This window comes from Callithrix jacchus, chromosome 3 (assembly GCF_049354715.1).
Source record: "Callithrix jacchus isolate 240 chromosome 3, calJac240_pri, whole genome shotgun sequence".
NCBI classification, from domain to species: domain Eukaryota; kingdom Metazoa; phylum Chordata; class Mammalia; order Primates; family Cebidae; genus Callithrix; species Callithrix jacchus.
Genome location: NC_133504.1, coordinates 56,677,189 through 56,692,435, shown reverse-complemented (window position 1 = coordinate 56,692,435; position 15,247 = coordinate 56,677,189). Strand labels below are relative to the sequence as shown.

Sequence of the window (15,247 nt, the reverse complement as noted above, 5' to 3'; positions counted from 1 at the left end):
CCAGGCTGGTCTTGAACTCTTGACCTCAGGTGATCTGCCTGCCTCAGCCTTCCAAAGTGCTGGGATTACAAGTGTGAGCCACGGTGCCCGGCCGCCTCTGTTTTCTTTTAGCTGGGTATCCAAATGCTTATGTGGTGGTCAGAGCATTTTGGTATATTGCTTGTACCTTCTGTTAAAAGAAAAACTTCAGCTGCGCTAAAATTAGAAAAGTTTAATTGAACAATGAACAATTTGTGAATCAGGCAGCCTCCTGAGCGACTGTAGGCTTAGAGACTCTAGCACAGCCAGGTGGAGGAAGAAGATATGGACAGAAAAGGGAAAGTGACTTACAGAAAATGGAAGTGAGGTCCGGAAACCACTGGACTGGTTATAGCTCAGCATTTGCCTTATTTGAACACGGTCTAAATGTTTGACCACATCTGATGGATCAAAACTTGGTAATTGGCACAAGAGTAGACTACAGGTTTTTTACACTTCCATTTAGGCTATAGTTCACGATATACAGAGAAATCTGTAGCTTTCGGCTAAACTTGACTGACCACTAACCTCAATGATCTTGAAGTCTAGTTCATGGATCAAGATGTGACCATCTGTTCAGTCTTTGGAGCACACTTAACTTCAAGAGGAAAGACCATCTTTTGTGCATGTGAACTCTACTCTCTCCCATTGTGGGAGCTAGATCACACCAGAAAGCCTCTTTTCCAGGGCTTTGTGGGAAGACTGAGGCAGCCAGGGCTGGAGGACCTAATTTGGCAAAGGTGCCCTCTGCTCTGTCAAGGACTGTCTCCCCAGCTGAACCATGGTCTCAAGGGCTCCTGCTCTCTGCTGGGTAAGCCTGGTACAATTAATTCTGAGGCCCAATCTTTGATTTCATGGCTCTTAAGTTCTGTTGTTTGGGGAGGGAGAGCATCTATTTACTCTTTGACATGGGGAAAGAGGAAAATGGAGCAGCTGCAGAAAAACTTTGTGGGTAAGAATGTCATACCTAGAAGATGCTTGTGTTGCCTGATAGCCATGGGGAAGATGGCGAGTAGAGTCAGCTTTGTTGGGGGTGTGAGTCAGCTTGGGCTGCTGTAACAAAAATACCATAGACTGGGTGGCTTATAAACAACAGAAATGTATTTTTCACAGGTCTGGAGGCTGGAAGTAGCAGATCAGAGTGCTAGCATGGTCAGGTTCTGGCGAAGGCCCTTTTCTGTGTTGGTAGTTAAAAAGAGGGCTAAGAGCTCTCTGGGGCCCCTTTTTATAAGGGCACCCCAGAGAGTGAGGTGCTTACACCTTCATTAACTAATTATCTCCCAAAGGCTCCATTTCCTAATGCCATCACGTTGGAGATTAGGAAGGACCTCAACATGAAATCTGAGAGGGCATGATCAGTCTCTAATGTGGGGATAGAGCCTGAGTTCAGTTTCTGTTAATGCATTAGAATATATTAGTGGTAAAGGCATTACAGTCTAGACTGACAAAATCAAGACAAAAATCAAGAGCTATTAAATCTTTCAAGATTTAATCTGGACTGGGGGTGATGGCTTTCGCCTAAAATTCCAGCACTTTGGGAGGCCGAGGTGGGTGGATCTCCTGAGGTTGGGAGTTCAAGACCAGCTGGCCAACATGGAAAAACCCCATCTCTACTAAAAACACAAAGTTAGCTGGGCGTGGTGGTGCATGCCTGTAATCCCAGCTACTCGGGAGGTTGAGGCAGGAGAATCGCTTGAACCTGGGAGATGGAGATTGTGGTGAGCCGATACTGCACCGTTGCACTCAGCCTAAGCAACAAAACGAAACGCCATCTAAAAAAAAGCTGTATTCAGAAATGTGCTGGTTCCCAAAGATTGTTTTCCTGTGTTTAGGTACTATAAGAAAATAGAAGGGGGAAGGGTGAAAGGGAAAAAGTAAGGGAGGGAGGAAATTTTTGAGAAAAACTATTAATTAGGATTGAGAGATCTATAAAGTCTCTGCCTGGGGCTGGTTGTATTTTCAAAGTTGTCCACAGCAATCACTCATCCTACAAGCTCTTCTGCAAAGAGGTGGAAGCTCCCTCCCTTCCCTCTTGAATTGGACCTATCATGAGAGCAAAACACCACTTTCTGCTGGAAAAGAGAAAAGGATAGAATATTTCTATGGCAAGAAAGAAGGTTATTTGATACCAAACCCAGACCACACCCACTAGAGCTGGAGTTCAGCTTACAGAAATGGATCTAAGACCAAGTCAAATCAATAAAGACACTGGTGAGTCAGTGGGAACCACAGTGAGCTAAGGTGGCACTGGATGGGAGGCCAAAGGGGCGGGTTTACCGAGGCTGGAGATTTCACCAGAGCGGAGCCTTCAGGAGAAAGGCTGGTATCCCACAAGGTTGTGTCAGTGTTGTCAGCACAGTCGTCAGTGGCTTGAGACCTTTGAACCTGGGCTAGGAATGGATGGGTGCAGGGGCCTGAAGAAACCACAGAGATAGGAGAGAGACCAATTTTGCGGGGTTACTGGCAGTGCACGTTCTGGCTGTTTCCCTCAGATCTGTTTCTTGCCCTTCCTCTACTCTGTTCTAAATCAAAGGGGTCTGACCCTTGTAGGTTGCTTTTCTAAGATTGAAGGATGATAGGCACTGACAGGCTGGAGGTGGAGGCAGAGAGGGAGAAATGAGGCCTTCTTCCCCTCCTTCTCAGCTGCGCACCTTTCCCACTCCATGTGTTGCCACACAGGTACGCTATGGTTCCAGCCTTCACCCAGTGACGCTGAGACTCTGTGAGGCATCCTGAGCTCCGGGAACCTCCTCCTCCCTTTCCTCTGCCCTGCGGCGGTGTCAGCTTCCTGTCTTTGCAGTCTGGATTCCTCACCACCCCGTGGCTGGCCTCTCAGCTCCTCCATCCCTTGTGTAATTGATCCCTGCATCAAAGTCCTGTTTGGAATTCTCTGGTGGTTTCTGTTTCTTGGTTAGATTCTGACTGATACACTGGCCTTGGGAGCTGGTCAGCTCTGATTCCTGGAAGAGAGCTGCTAAGGACCGGCCTGGGGATGCCTTGCTGAGAGAGGTTTGTGGGGAAACAAGCCGACTTCAGGACAGCTGAGTGTGTGGCTTATTGGACCCCATCCTCTCCAGAACTACATAAACTGTTATCTTAAGGGAGGGACTTTAATGGAGAAATTGCTTTGGGATGCGGTGAAGAATTCACTAAAACAGAAGCATCAATGACACCAGAGAGCAGAGAAAGCTCAAGTCCACTTAGTTTCGAAATAACCAAGTGTTCTGGTGGGAGCTCATTCATCACTGAATTACTGTGGCATTCTTGGGCCCCATAAAATGTGTGTACCTTGTGTCTGGTTCAAATAGAACAGAGAATAATGGAGTGAGTCCGTCTAATTTAATATTCTTATATTTCCACCACATCAAATTCCCACTAGGACAAATGTATACAAATGAATCATTATAATTTTTCCCCTTTTCCCCTAGCTGAGCCACTTGGGCCTCTTCTAAGAAATGATGATAAAAGTGATGAAAACAAAGCATCACATTATAATGTCATTTTAAAAAATAAAAGATTTCCAGGAGATCCTTTGTTGTGTTGAAACAACACAAGCTGCATGTTTAAATGACTTTTTGTTTTCCCTCTTGGATAATCACAGAGAGTAATGTAACCAAAATAATCTTTGACTGCTGCTGAGGTCATCATTTACTTCCTGCTGACATGTTGAGCTGGTCAGAGAGCATGGGATCTCAAAGGGAGTACAGTCCTGGAGATACCAGAGAAGGTGTCATTCAGACTGCTGGTGCTTCCCTTGGAGACAACAGGGGCATCAGGTTTGAATCTTGTTGTTCAAGCTCCCATCTCAATACTGGAGACACAGATGAGGAGCACACCTGTATCCCAGGCATTGTAGATGACAGTGGGGGAGAGAAATGCCAACTGGGACTGCGTCCTTGGGGGATGCAATTTTTTATGCTGTGTAATGAACCTGCAATAGGGAGGAGCATTTCATTGTGGGTTTTACTGCACTAGACAATTCTGACAGGTATATGGATACTCATTCCACCTCACAGTCGTGGGGAAGCTGCCTGGCTTCCAGTGAAATATATTGGGGAAGAGGATTCAGCATCAAAAGTTGAGAATGGAGAACAGCAGAGTACAATTATAAAGTCCTAGGTCATTTGCTTATTTGCTTTATTCCCTTCACTAGATACAGGGCTGCAACCACACATGATGAGATAGTTTAGAAATGTGGCCCACACATTCTTTGGCACTCCTCCCATTAAAATGAGGGATTCCCATTTCCTGCTCTTGAATCTGCGGAGAGGGTGGGGGAAGCTTGTGAGTGTTTTGACGACTAATAGCGTACAGCGAAAGTGACAAAATGGGACTTCTGGGGCTGGATCATAAAAGGCCATGTAGCTTTCACCTTACTACCTGAAATACTCTTTCATAGAACCCTAAGCTGACATGTAAGACATCTGACTACCCTGAAGCCACTACATTGGAAAGGTCACATGGAGGAGCTCCAGCTGACAGTCTCAGCAGAGCCCAGTTTCAAGCCATCCCTGCAAGGCATCAGCCATATAAGTGAATCAGCCTAGCTGCCAGTCAAGTATCTTTGCACAGCTTCTATCAATGCCTCATGAAATGGAAGATTGACTAGCCAAGCCTTGCCCAAATTCCTGACCCACAAAATCATGAGATATAATAAAATTGTTGTTATTTTAAGCCACTGAGCATTGGTATGATCTGTTATGGTGATACAGCAATGACTGACCAGAATATATTCCTAAATAGACAAGTTCCTAATCTATTCACAAAGGTACTTTTTTTCTTTTCTTTTCTTTTCTTTTCTTTTCTTTTCTTTTCTTTTTTTTAAGACAGAGTCTCACTCTGTCACCCAGGCTGGAGTGCAGTGGCACTATCATAGCTCACTGTAACCTTTACCTCCTGGGCACAAGCAAGTCTCCCACCTCAGCCTCCCAAGTAGCTAGGACTACAGGTGCATAACCACCACAACTGGCTGATTTTAATTTTTTTTTTTTTGTAGAGATAGGGTCTTGCTAGCCTACCTAGGCTGGTCTCCAACTCCTGGCCTCAACTGATCCTCCTGTCTCGGTCTCCCAAAGTTCTGGGATTGTAAGCATGAGCCACCATGCCCAGACTAGTCACAAATGTATCTTAATAGGTAGAGTTCACTATTTAGTAAGCTTCAATGTCAAATAGCCATCAGCACCTTTTATTGAGTGCCTGCTGCAAGCCCCTTTGTTACGGGGATGCAAAGTATAAGGTTTAGTTTCTGACCTAAAGGAAATGATAAAATAATTATGGTATACCATTTATTGAAGGATTACTATGATTAGGCTAATGATTCTCAAAGTATGGTACCTAAATAATCACATCAGCATCAACTTGGAATTTGTTGGGATTATTTATTTTTAATTTATTACTATTTTTTTTAGAGACAGGGTCTTACTCTGTCACCCAGGCTAGAATGCAGTGGCACAGTCATAGCTCACTGCAGCCTCAACTTTTCAGGCTCAAGGGGTCTTCTCACCTTAGCTGCCTTAGTAGCTGGGACTACAGGCATGTGCCACCATGCCTGGCTAATTTTCTAATTTTTTTTTTCTAGAGATGGAAGGTTCTCACTACGTTGTCTAGGCTGGTCTTGAGATTGGATAGTTTGATTAATTTTAGTGGTCTCTGAAGCATAGGGTCTACCCCTAGTTGTCTGCTACCTGGCCCTGGCAGTGACTAGGACACAGGACTAGTGACCCAAATGTGAGAGCCCAGAGAAAGCAGGTAATGGCTAGGTATGAGCTTTAGATTGGTTGGTTTGGATAGAAAGGCACATCCACAGACCAGTTGGTTACTATCTCTAGGAATTTGCTAGTTTTGGGAGCGGTAGTCTCTCCAGGGTCAGCAAGGTCCCAGATATCAAATATTTAGAATAAAAAGATCTGTTTAATATAGGTAGATAGAATTACTTGATATTTCAGATGGCAAAGCTAAAGTCTTGAGACATAACCTGCTGTAGTTGTATCTTCACCAAGGGGAGGGCCTAGATTTAAACCTGAGTCTGCTGGGCCCCCCAACCATGCTGTTATCAATGTGCTATCCTGCTCTTCATCTAGCTAATTAAACATACATGTGGGCATCTATAATTGTATAGAAAGATAATTTACAGAGCAAATGAGGATGCTGAGTAATTTCTACAGAAAATAATTGCACGAAGCAATGAGGAGGAGAGGTTGCTTGTAGTGGTTACAAAAGGCTTGTGGAAAACAGTCATTCAGACTGCTCGTGCCCCACTCAGAGATGACGGATGATGGGCATTGTGTTTGCTGGGTGGGTCTTAAAAGTTGGATAGAATGATCTGGGTAAAACTGGAGAGAAAGGGCATTCTGAAAAGGTGGGAAATTATGTGATCACAAGGCTCAAAGGCAGTAGTGTGCAAAGTCTGATGAAAACACCAAATGTTAATAGGCTGCTTTGGTTACTTGAAAGCACATTAGGAGGGGAGAGAAGGCGGATGCAGCTGGATGCCACCCACTTTAATGCGCTAAATTCATCAGAAGCAATGCATGGATGTGCAAAAGGTTTGGCATTGTGGTCTAAATATCAAGAAAGTATCTCCATCTAAAAGTAGTGCCATAGTGTAAGTGCCTGAGCTGGACGAAATGTAGAGTAAGAATCTAGCTGGAATTTCTAGTTCAACATTTTGTGAGATAATACATTGGCTGGGAATCTGTCACTGACAGGGAACACACAGACAATGAAAGATCTTTCCATGAGAGCATCAAAGATATGGCAAATGAAATTGACAGTCATGGTTTCATTTAGATGTTTCTGAGTGCTCATGCTATGCCAGGCACTGTGCTAGGTGGTAGGGAGTTATACATCATTAGTCATGTTAACCAAATAGGGTCTCTGCCACTGAGGGGCTAACAAAGTAGTGAGCTCACAGTCTCTGCACACTAGAGAAAGCAGAGGAGGTGTCTCTTTAGCCCAGCCTTGGAAAGGTGGAACGAATGGACACCTGTCCATGTGATGAAATTCCAGAAGGCCTCCACAAAGATCCTGGCAGCACAAGATCAACCCTTCTATGGCTTAGCTTGCAAGTCTCCCACTTCTGTGGTGGGAGTCACATTTGATATCATCACTTTTTTTTTTTTTTTGAGAAAGTCTTGCTCTGTCACCCAGGCTGAAGTGCAGTGGTGTGATCATGACTCACTGCAGCCTTGATCTCCTGGGTTTCTCCCACCTCAGTCCCCACGAGTAACTGGGACTACAGGTGTTCACCACCATGCCCAGCTACCTTAAAAAATTTTTTTTACAGACCACATCTTACTCTGTTGCCTAGGCTGGTCCCAAACTCTTACACTCAAGGGATTTTCCCAGTTCGGCCTCCCAAACTGTTGGGATTACAGGTGTGAGCCCGGGCCTGTTTCATCACTTTTGTACTTTAGTAGGGTCCAGATCACCAGGGGAATTTGATAATGCACATTACTGGGTCCTATCCCTTGCCAAAGATGCCGGTTCCCTGAATGATAAAGGAATACCACCTTGAATCCTTGATAACATCTTTATTACCTTTGTTATCAGCTAATAATTGAGCAGCCAGCATTGATAAGAATTTAAGTAGAATGTAAGCTTCAGAAGGGCAGAGGTATTTGTCTATTTTGTTCACTCTTATATCCACAGTGTTTGGCCATATTAGGCACTTAGTAGCTTTTTGTTGAATGAAGCATATTGAAAGGTAGGTGTGGAGGGTGCAGGGGAGGGGAAAAATTAAGTCAAAAAGATGCATCGACATGAAGAAAGGAGTACTTTTAATATGGGAAGTGGGAAGACATGAAGTGCAAATTTGGCTTTTCCCAAAGGTCTGTTATATTTGGGTGGGAGAGAAAGGGGAGGAGGGGAAGCCTCAAATCTTCACTGCTGAACTCAAATTATAAGTTGAATGATGTCTCCTAAACCATTGTTCTAAGAAATGTTCTGATTATGGAAAAACATCCATTCAGTGCCTTTCAAATTCCCGGAAGGCCCCTCTTTTCTTACTGTTTCTAACCTCTGCCACGTTCGGAGAAAACAAACACCAGCACTTCCGAGGTACAAGAATTCTCTGATGGGCCCATGTGTTCATTTTTATAGATGTTCACTGTTAATTCAGGCCCCATCAACAATGCAGGAATGCCCCTGCACCCCCACGGTTCCTTCCTGAGGAGATGAGCAGGTCGGCTGGAAAGCAATAGAATGCAAAGGGAACAGATCTGGAAATGATGAAGGAGAAAAATCAGGACCCCTAACCAAGTTAAACAAACATCTGGACTGAAGGGCTGTATAATCAGGTTTTAAAAAATTATTTTGAATAGGAAGTGATGTTTTACTCAATATCTATGAGGCATTTGGTTTTCAACATTTTCCCCCCTAAATTTATATCCTTAGTTTTAATTCACTTCTCTATTTAAACACCATCTTTGGAAAGCTTTTTTTTTTCTTTTACACATCTTTTTTTTTTCTTTCTGATCATTTCCGTATTTGGCCAACTTTCTCCTTTTCTTTCGGGCCAGCAGTATGTGGGCCTCAACAGGTAGGCAGGAAAGTAGCTGGTCTCTAAAAGAATCAAGCAGATCACAAAATGTCTGTGAAATAAACATGTCTGCCTAAAGCTTCCCACTCTGACGGGGCTCAGTGCTGAGCTCTGATTTGCTCTGGTTAAAAAAAAAAAAAATTCCCCTAATTTCACTGTCAAGATTTTGAGAAGCATTCTCATGGTTTTAAAGAGATTATTGCATAATTTGTTCATGTTTAAAGAATTATATTGTTAAATAAATTTAGCTCTCCAGATTCTAAATGACAAAAACAAGTGAAGTTACATCATTTGAATTATGAAGTGATAATGTCTTCCAATTCTGCCCCAATCAAAAGTGTAACAGTTTAAAGCTTATAATAATCATGTTCAAACATATTCAGATTATAATTACTTTTCTTCTGATAATGATAGCCCGTCTGATTGGATGATTACCTATTTGACTTTGATAAGTCTCAGAGGTCAAAAAAGGGATAATTGCAGACATCTGTTTTCTATGGAAAATATAATCTCAGAAAATAGTGTTTAAAGTGACATCTGCAAATATGTGTTTTAGAAAGAAACTCGTTGTACATTTAAAATCATAGGGAAAAGAAGCAATTCCTAAGCTACTATGTATCACGCTGTCTTTGTAAATAGACGAACGAGTTTAACTTACTAGTATTCATGTATGCATAAGTAATTACAAGCAGGCATGATTATATTTTGTACAGGTAGAATTAGAAATAGACATAGATTATGAGAAAGGAATTTGAAAGTGTCTACAACTTGGTACAATATGAAAGACTTTCTCTTTACTTTTGTCTTTTAGTTCAATCTAGGCATACATAGGTGCAACCATTTTCTGGGTAGTTTTTTTAGGTGGAAATTGGAGCTGGAAGGTCTTGTTTCTTTGATTTCTCCTTGGAGATGACCTTCTCCAATTATGACGGGGCTTCTGATGAAGGGAAAAGGTTCCCTCATGGCTGCCATGCTTCTCTATGTAGAAGAGGTGCCAGTTTCTTTCTCAGCAGGTGCATCAGCTTCCCAACCTCTTAGAGAGATGCCAAGAACCTCTCCCTCCCTTCAGCCAGCAGCTGTGTTCTGCCGCAAAAAGGGAGAACTGTATTTAATATTCCCTTCCATGCATGGTGAAACTTCTTTGGTTTTAATTAATTAACTCAGAATCTTCTCTAATTCATGCAAGACCTGGGTTATCACTTTTGCCAGATTCAGCTTCCTAAATACAACCTTCACCCGAGCACTTCCCTTCTCAAAAGCCTTCAACTGCTCCTTGGTGTCTAAGGAAGGAATTCCAAGCTTTGCAGCAATTCATGATCTTTCATAATTTGACCTTAACCTATTTTTTCTTATCTTTTTCTTCTACTTAAAACTTTCCTCTTTTGTTAAATCCATCTAATGCTAAAGGGAGTTAATCTTTTTTGCCTCTAGTCTAGATCTTTGTTGATACTGGTGTATTCACATGGAATTTTCTTTTCCCTGTCTCTGCCAATCAATCTTTTGTTGTGGTGGTTGGTTGATTTTTGCACCTCAGATGCACAGAACAGGATAAAACATAATCATCGGTTCATAGCAAACTATTGATTGGTCTATGCAAGGCTTCTTTTATATTTATCCATACATACGAAGTTTTTACCCAAGTCTACCTTAAATTCTCTCATTTCAGCAGGGTCTTTCCCTATATACACAGAGATAATGATCCTGGTAAGAGGACTCTTTCTGTCTCTGAACTATTACAACGTTTATTATGCAGAATGTAGACCAGCACTTGCATGAAACATCACATGCTGCCTGGTGCCATCATTGTCTCTGCACATAGCTGCAACCAGTTAGTCACGTCCTGCTGTGTTGTGTGTGGCTGGGACTTTCCCGTAGTTGTATAATAGCCTTTACCAAGTTGCATTGTTTTATATATTTTCTGTGTCATCCATCTTCCTCCTAAATCCGTAAGTTTCTTGTGGCCAGACTTGATCTTTCATTTGTGTTTATTGTAAGTGTCAACCACAGTGCCTGATAAGTCATGTTTGGTAAGCAGTCGTTGCATATTTTGAAAAATTAGATTATAAACTCCTGGGAAAAAATCAGGGAGTCACAGAATTTCAGGCAAGGGAGAGTACTGAGCAGACATAAGTAAGTCCTTAATAAATATGTACTGAGGGACTGATGCTTCAATTCTTTCAGAAAAGTGATGAACTGCATATATTAGGGAGGGTAACCAACTTAGCTTCCCCTGCACTCAGTTTTTTGTTGTGTTTTGCTTTTTGTTGTTGTTGTTTTTTTGAGACAGATTCTTGCTCTGTCTCCCAGGCTGGAGTGCAGTGGCACAATCTTGACTCACTGCAACCTCTGCTTCCCAGGTTCAAGTGATTCTTCCCTCACCCCACCCCACACCTTTTTTTTTGAGACGGAGTCTCTGTCGCCCAGGCTAGAGTGCATTGGTGTGATCTCAGCTCACTATACCTCTGCCTTCCAGGTTCAAGGGATTCTCCTGTCTCAGCCTCCCCAGTAGCTGGGACTACAGGCACATGCCACCATGCCCAGCAATTTTTTATATTTTTAGTAGAGACGGGGTTTCACCATGTTGGTCAGGCTGGTCTCGAACTCCTAACCTCAAGTGATCCACTTGCCTTGGCCTCCTCAAGTGCTGGGATACAGGTGTGAGCCACCACACCTGGCAGAACTCTCCCAGGTTTTTTTTTTTTTTTTGGACAGAGTCTCACTTTCTCACCCAGGCTGGAGTGCAGTGGCTCTATCTCGGCTCACTGTAACCTCCACCTCCGGGGTTCCCTGCCTCAGCCTCCCGAGTAGCTGGGATTACAGGCGTGTGCCACCATGCCTGGCTAATTTTTTTGTATTTTTAGTAGAGATGGGTTTTTGACATGTTGACCAGGCTGGTCTCAAACTTCTGACCTCAGGTGATCCACCCACCTTGGCCTCCAAAAGTGCTGGGATTACAGGCATGAGCCAATGTGCCTGGCCACTCTCCCAATTTTGTTTTTTTTGAGACAGAGTCTCACTCTGTCGTCTAGGCTGGAGTGCCCTGGCAAAATCTCGGCTCACTGCAACCTCTACCTCCCAGGTTCAAGTGATTCTTCTGCCTCGGCCTCCTGAGTAGCTAGGACTACAGGCGCAGGCCACCAAGCCTGACTAATTTTTATTTTTTTTTAGTAGAGACAGGGGTTTCACCATATTGGCCAGGCTAGTCTTGAACTCCTGACCTCAGGTGATCCGCCCGTGTCGGCCTTCCAAAGTGCTGGCATTACAGGTGTGAGCCACCGCGCCCAGCCCTCATTCTCCCAGTTTTAAAGCAAAAAGTTCCATATCTGGGAGTCCCTTCAGTCCTAGGCAAACTGGGACAGTTGGACAACTCAGAAGTCTCACACACATACTAGGAGGGGTGTAGCTCAGAGGCAGAGCATTGGACTGCAGATCAAGAAGTCTTTCGCACATACCAACAATGTAAATGCTAATATTACTCTCTCTCCTCATGGAGGTCTTTTAAGAGTCACTTTGGAAACTTAAGCTGAATTTCTGAATATATGATAGGGACTTAAAAAAAGTTCTTCTGAATTAGTCTGAATTTTAGGCTCTTCGGAATTTAATTTAAAAAAATTATATTGTTATTCCCCCTAGCAAAAATTAGTAAGAGTTTGAAATGCAACTAGATTTCACTTCTCAGAGTGGGATTTTTCTGTTGTGAGCTTAAAGAGACAGAGCTCAACAAAGACCTAAGCCTATGAGGTCTTTGTTGGCCCAGAGGGAATAGTGTAAGCCTGTCACTTTCAGGTAGAGGCCACCCCCAACAAGGCTGCAGACCCCGCTTCCTTCCTTGTATGAGTGGGGGTGGGGTGGGGTGGGGTGGGCGGAGCTGTTGTGAATCACCAAGTCTCTTTTGTGTAAAACCAGCCTCCTTGGGTCCTTTCAGAAACCTTTTATTAAAACTCGAAGAATTTTCCTATTCTCCGTGCTATTCCATTTTTATTCCATTCCACGTCCATTGTTATTGAGGGAATATTTACTTACTATTGAAGGAAGTCTTGTGGGATGTATAGTCAATAATTTCATCAAGGAGTAACTTATCTTTGTACTTTTGGTGGAAAAGGAAGGGAAAGGTTTCTGTTAAGTAGCTTATGAGCTTTTGAAGAATATTTACAAAGAGATATTTTTAGAAAGACAGAGATTATTATTTTCCAATTTTTCATTTAGAAAAGGCATAAAAACAAAGTCTGAAACAAAACAAAACAGTAGGGGCATACTCAGAGAATGCAACGGCCATTGATTTCTGTATTAGTCACTTAGCAAATCCACGCACAGAAGATACATGTTTGTTTCTAGGGAAAGGCCCAAATGGGAATTATCCTGGATGTAACTCATATGATTAGAGATTTGTTGGCTCTTTCACTACCAAGGAGAGGAAGAAGGTAAAACAAATGCAAAAATAAGAAAACAAAGGTGGCAAAACTTCTAGCAAAAGCAGCTCTTTGCCATAGTGGATTCTGGAACGTTGACACATTTGCAATTCACACAGTTCACATAATTCTATGTATATTTGCTTCTTCTGGGTTATCTAGGTAAACTAAGAATAGTTGGCTAACAGTGTTGTCTTAGTCTGCTTCTGTTGCTATAACAAAATACCATAGACTGGGTAATTTATAAACAATTGAAATTTATTTCTTACAATTCTAGAGCCTGGGAAGTCCAAGGTCAAGGACTTGGACCGAAGATTTGGTGCCTGGTGTAGGCTCACACTCTTCTTCCAAGATGATGCCTTCTTGCTGTGACCTCGCATAGCAGGAAAGTGGAAGAGCAAGGCAGCTCTCTGCAGCCTTTTTTATAAGGGCATTCATCCTTCACAAGGCCGAAATCTTCATCACCTAGTCACCTCCCAGAGGCCCTACCTTCAAATACTATCATTGTATTGATTAGGTTTCAATGTATACATTTTGGAGGGACATATATATTCAAATAATAGGAGGTGAGATTCCCTTTTATGCCAGAACATTGGCCTCCAGCTGACAACTATCTCCACTCGCTGCCATACCTCCTGTCCTAATGATCATCATGTTTTGCACAGGGAGCTGCAGTCATTCCCCTGTATTCACTTTGCATCCCCACCCCATCTGTTCTTCATAATACAAACAGAACCAATCATGTCGTCCTCCGCTTTCCTCTCATTCTCTACTTAAATCCTTCCCCAGGGATGAAGTATTCTCAGGTTAAATATTAACATCCTTAATATGCTCCTCAAGACCCTGTGTGATTTGGCCCTACTTACCTTTTCACCTCATCTTGTACCCATATCTCCCTGTTCCTCTGCATTTTACCCAGCCTCATCCAGTTTCTCACACTTGCCATGCTGCTTCTCACCACAGGGCCTTTGCACATGCTGTTGTTGCCACCTGGAGAATATTCTTTCTCATTCTCCACTTTGTTTAGTTCTTCTATTCCTTTAGGGCACAGTTCAAGCAAATGAGCTCGGGAAAGCCTTCATAGAGACACATCGAGGTCAGATTCCTTTATGACATAGTCTCCTGAGCCCATGAAAGTGGGGACTTTGTTTTTGCTTTGTATTACATCCTCAGTGCTCATCGAAGTGATTGGCACGTGGCAGCCACTAGTCAACTGCTTGGAATTTTTTTTAAAGAATTTGTTTCAAGGACTATCCTTGTATACTGGACATGCTAAGTAATAAGCACTAGATTTGGAACATAAGAGGAAAATGTGAACTCTGCTATTCTTGTGACTTTCTGGAAGATGTAACTTATTTGCATCTTGGTTTCTATGTTTATAACCTAAGAATTAAAGGACCTACTGCCACTAGCTTCATCCCATCAAATGTGCTGTTCTCCCGTGATTCAGTGCATTTCACAGTGTAGTAGTTTAAACCTTAGGTGCTGTAACAAAGAGCCCTAAAAATGCAGTGCTCACACAAGACAAAACTCTATTTTTCTCTCTCTCTCAGAAAAAAATCCAGGCAAGTATACTAGGGTGGTTGTATTGGCTTAGTGTTGTCAGCAACCCAGGCTTCTTGTATCTTTTTGCTCTGCTATCCTCAATATGTGGCTTCTCTTGTGACCCCAAGATGGATGCTCTAGCTTTCAACATAGCAAATATATTTTAGTTATTAGGAAGGGAGAAAATGGAAGGGGAAGGTTTTTTATTTCCCTTTAAGGGCATGAACGGAAGTTGCACATACTACTTCCAATTTCACTCCCTTGGCAAGAGCTGAATCATATGGCTACAGTCAGTTGCAAAGCACATTGTAATGTGATTTTTTTTGTTGTTAGTTGGTTTTGAGACAGGTCTAGCTTTGTTTCTCAGGCTGGAGTACAGTGGCATGATCTCAGCTCACTGCAGCCTCAAACTCCTGGGTTCAAGTGATTCTCCTGCCTCAGCCTCCAAAGTTGCTGGACTAAAACCATGCATCAACACAACCTGCGAATTATTATTATTATTTTTTTTTGTAGAGACAGGGTTTTTCCACGTTTTCCCAGCTGGTCTTGAACCCCTGGGCTGGAGGAGTCCACCCATCTTGGCCTCCCAAAGTGCTGGGGTTACAGGTGGGAGCAACTCTGTCTGCCCATGTTGTGACTTTTTACTCACCACTGTGTTTTCCATTAGACTGGGTTTCTTGAGGTCAACAATACTATCTTGTCCCTCTTTATGCTCTCTCTCCCTTTAGTGCCTACC

The 15,247-nt window shown here is 42.8% G+C and overlaps 1 long non-coding RNA gene across 1 annotated transcript; it reads left to right on the top strand.

Annotated features, from left to right (window-relative positions):
• The first annotated feature begins 689 nt into the window (after positions 1 to 689).
• Positions 690 to 4,692, top strand: LOC103791830 (uncharacterized). Its single transcript, XR_013532884.1, has 3 exons — positions 690 to 829; positions 1,984 to 2,229; positions 2,698 to 4,692. It is a non-coding gene; the product is annotated as an uncharacterized LOC103791830 (long non-coding RNA).
• Positions 4,693 to 15,247: the final 10,555 nt, after the last annotated feature.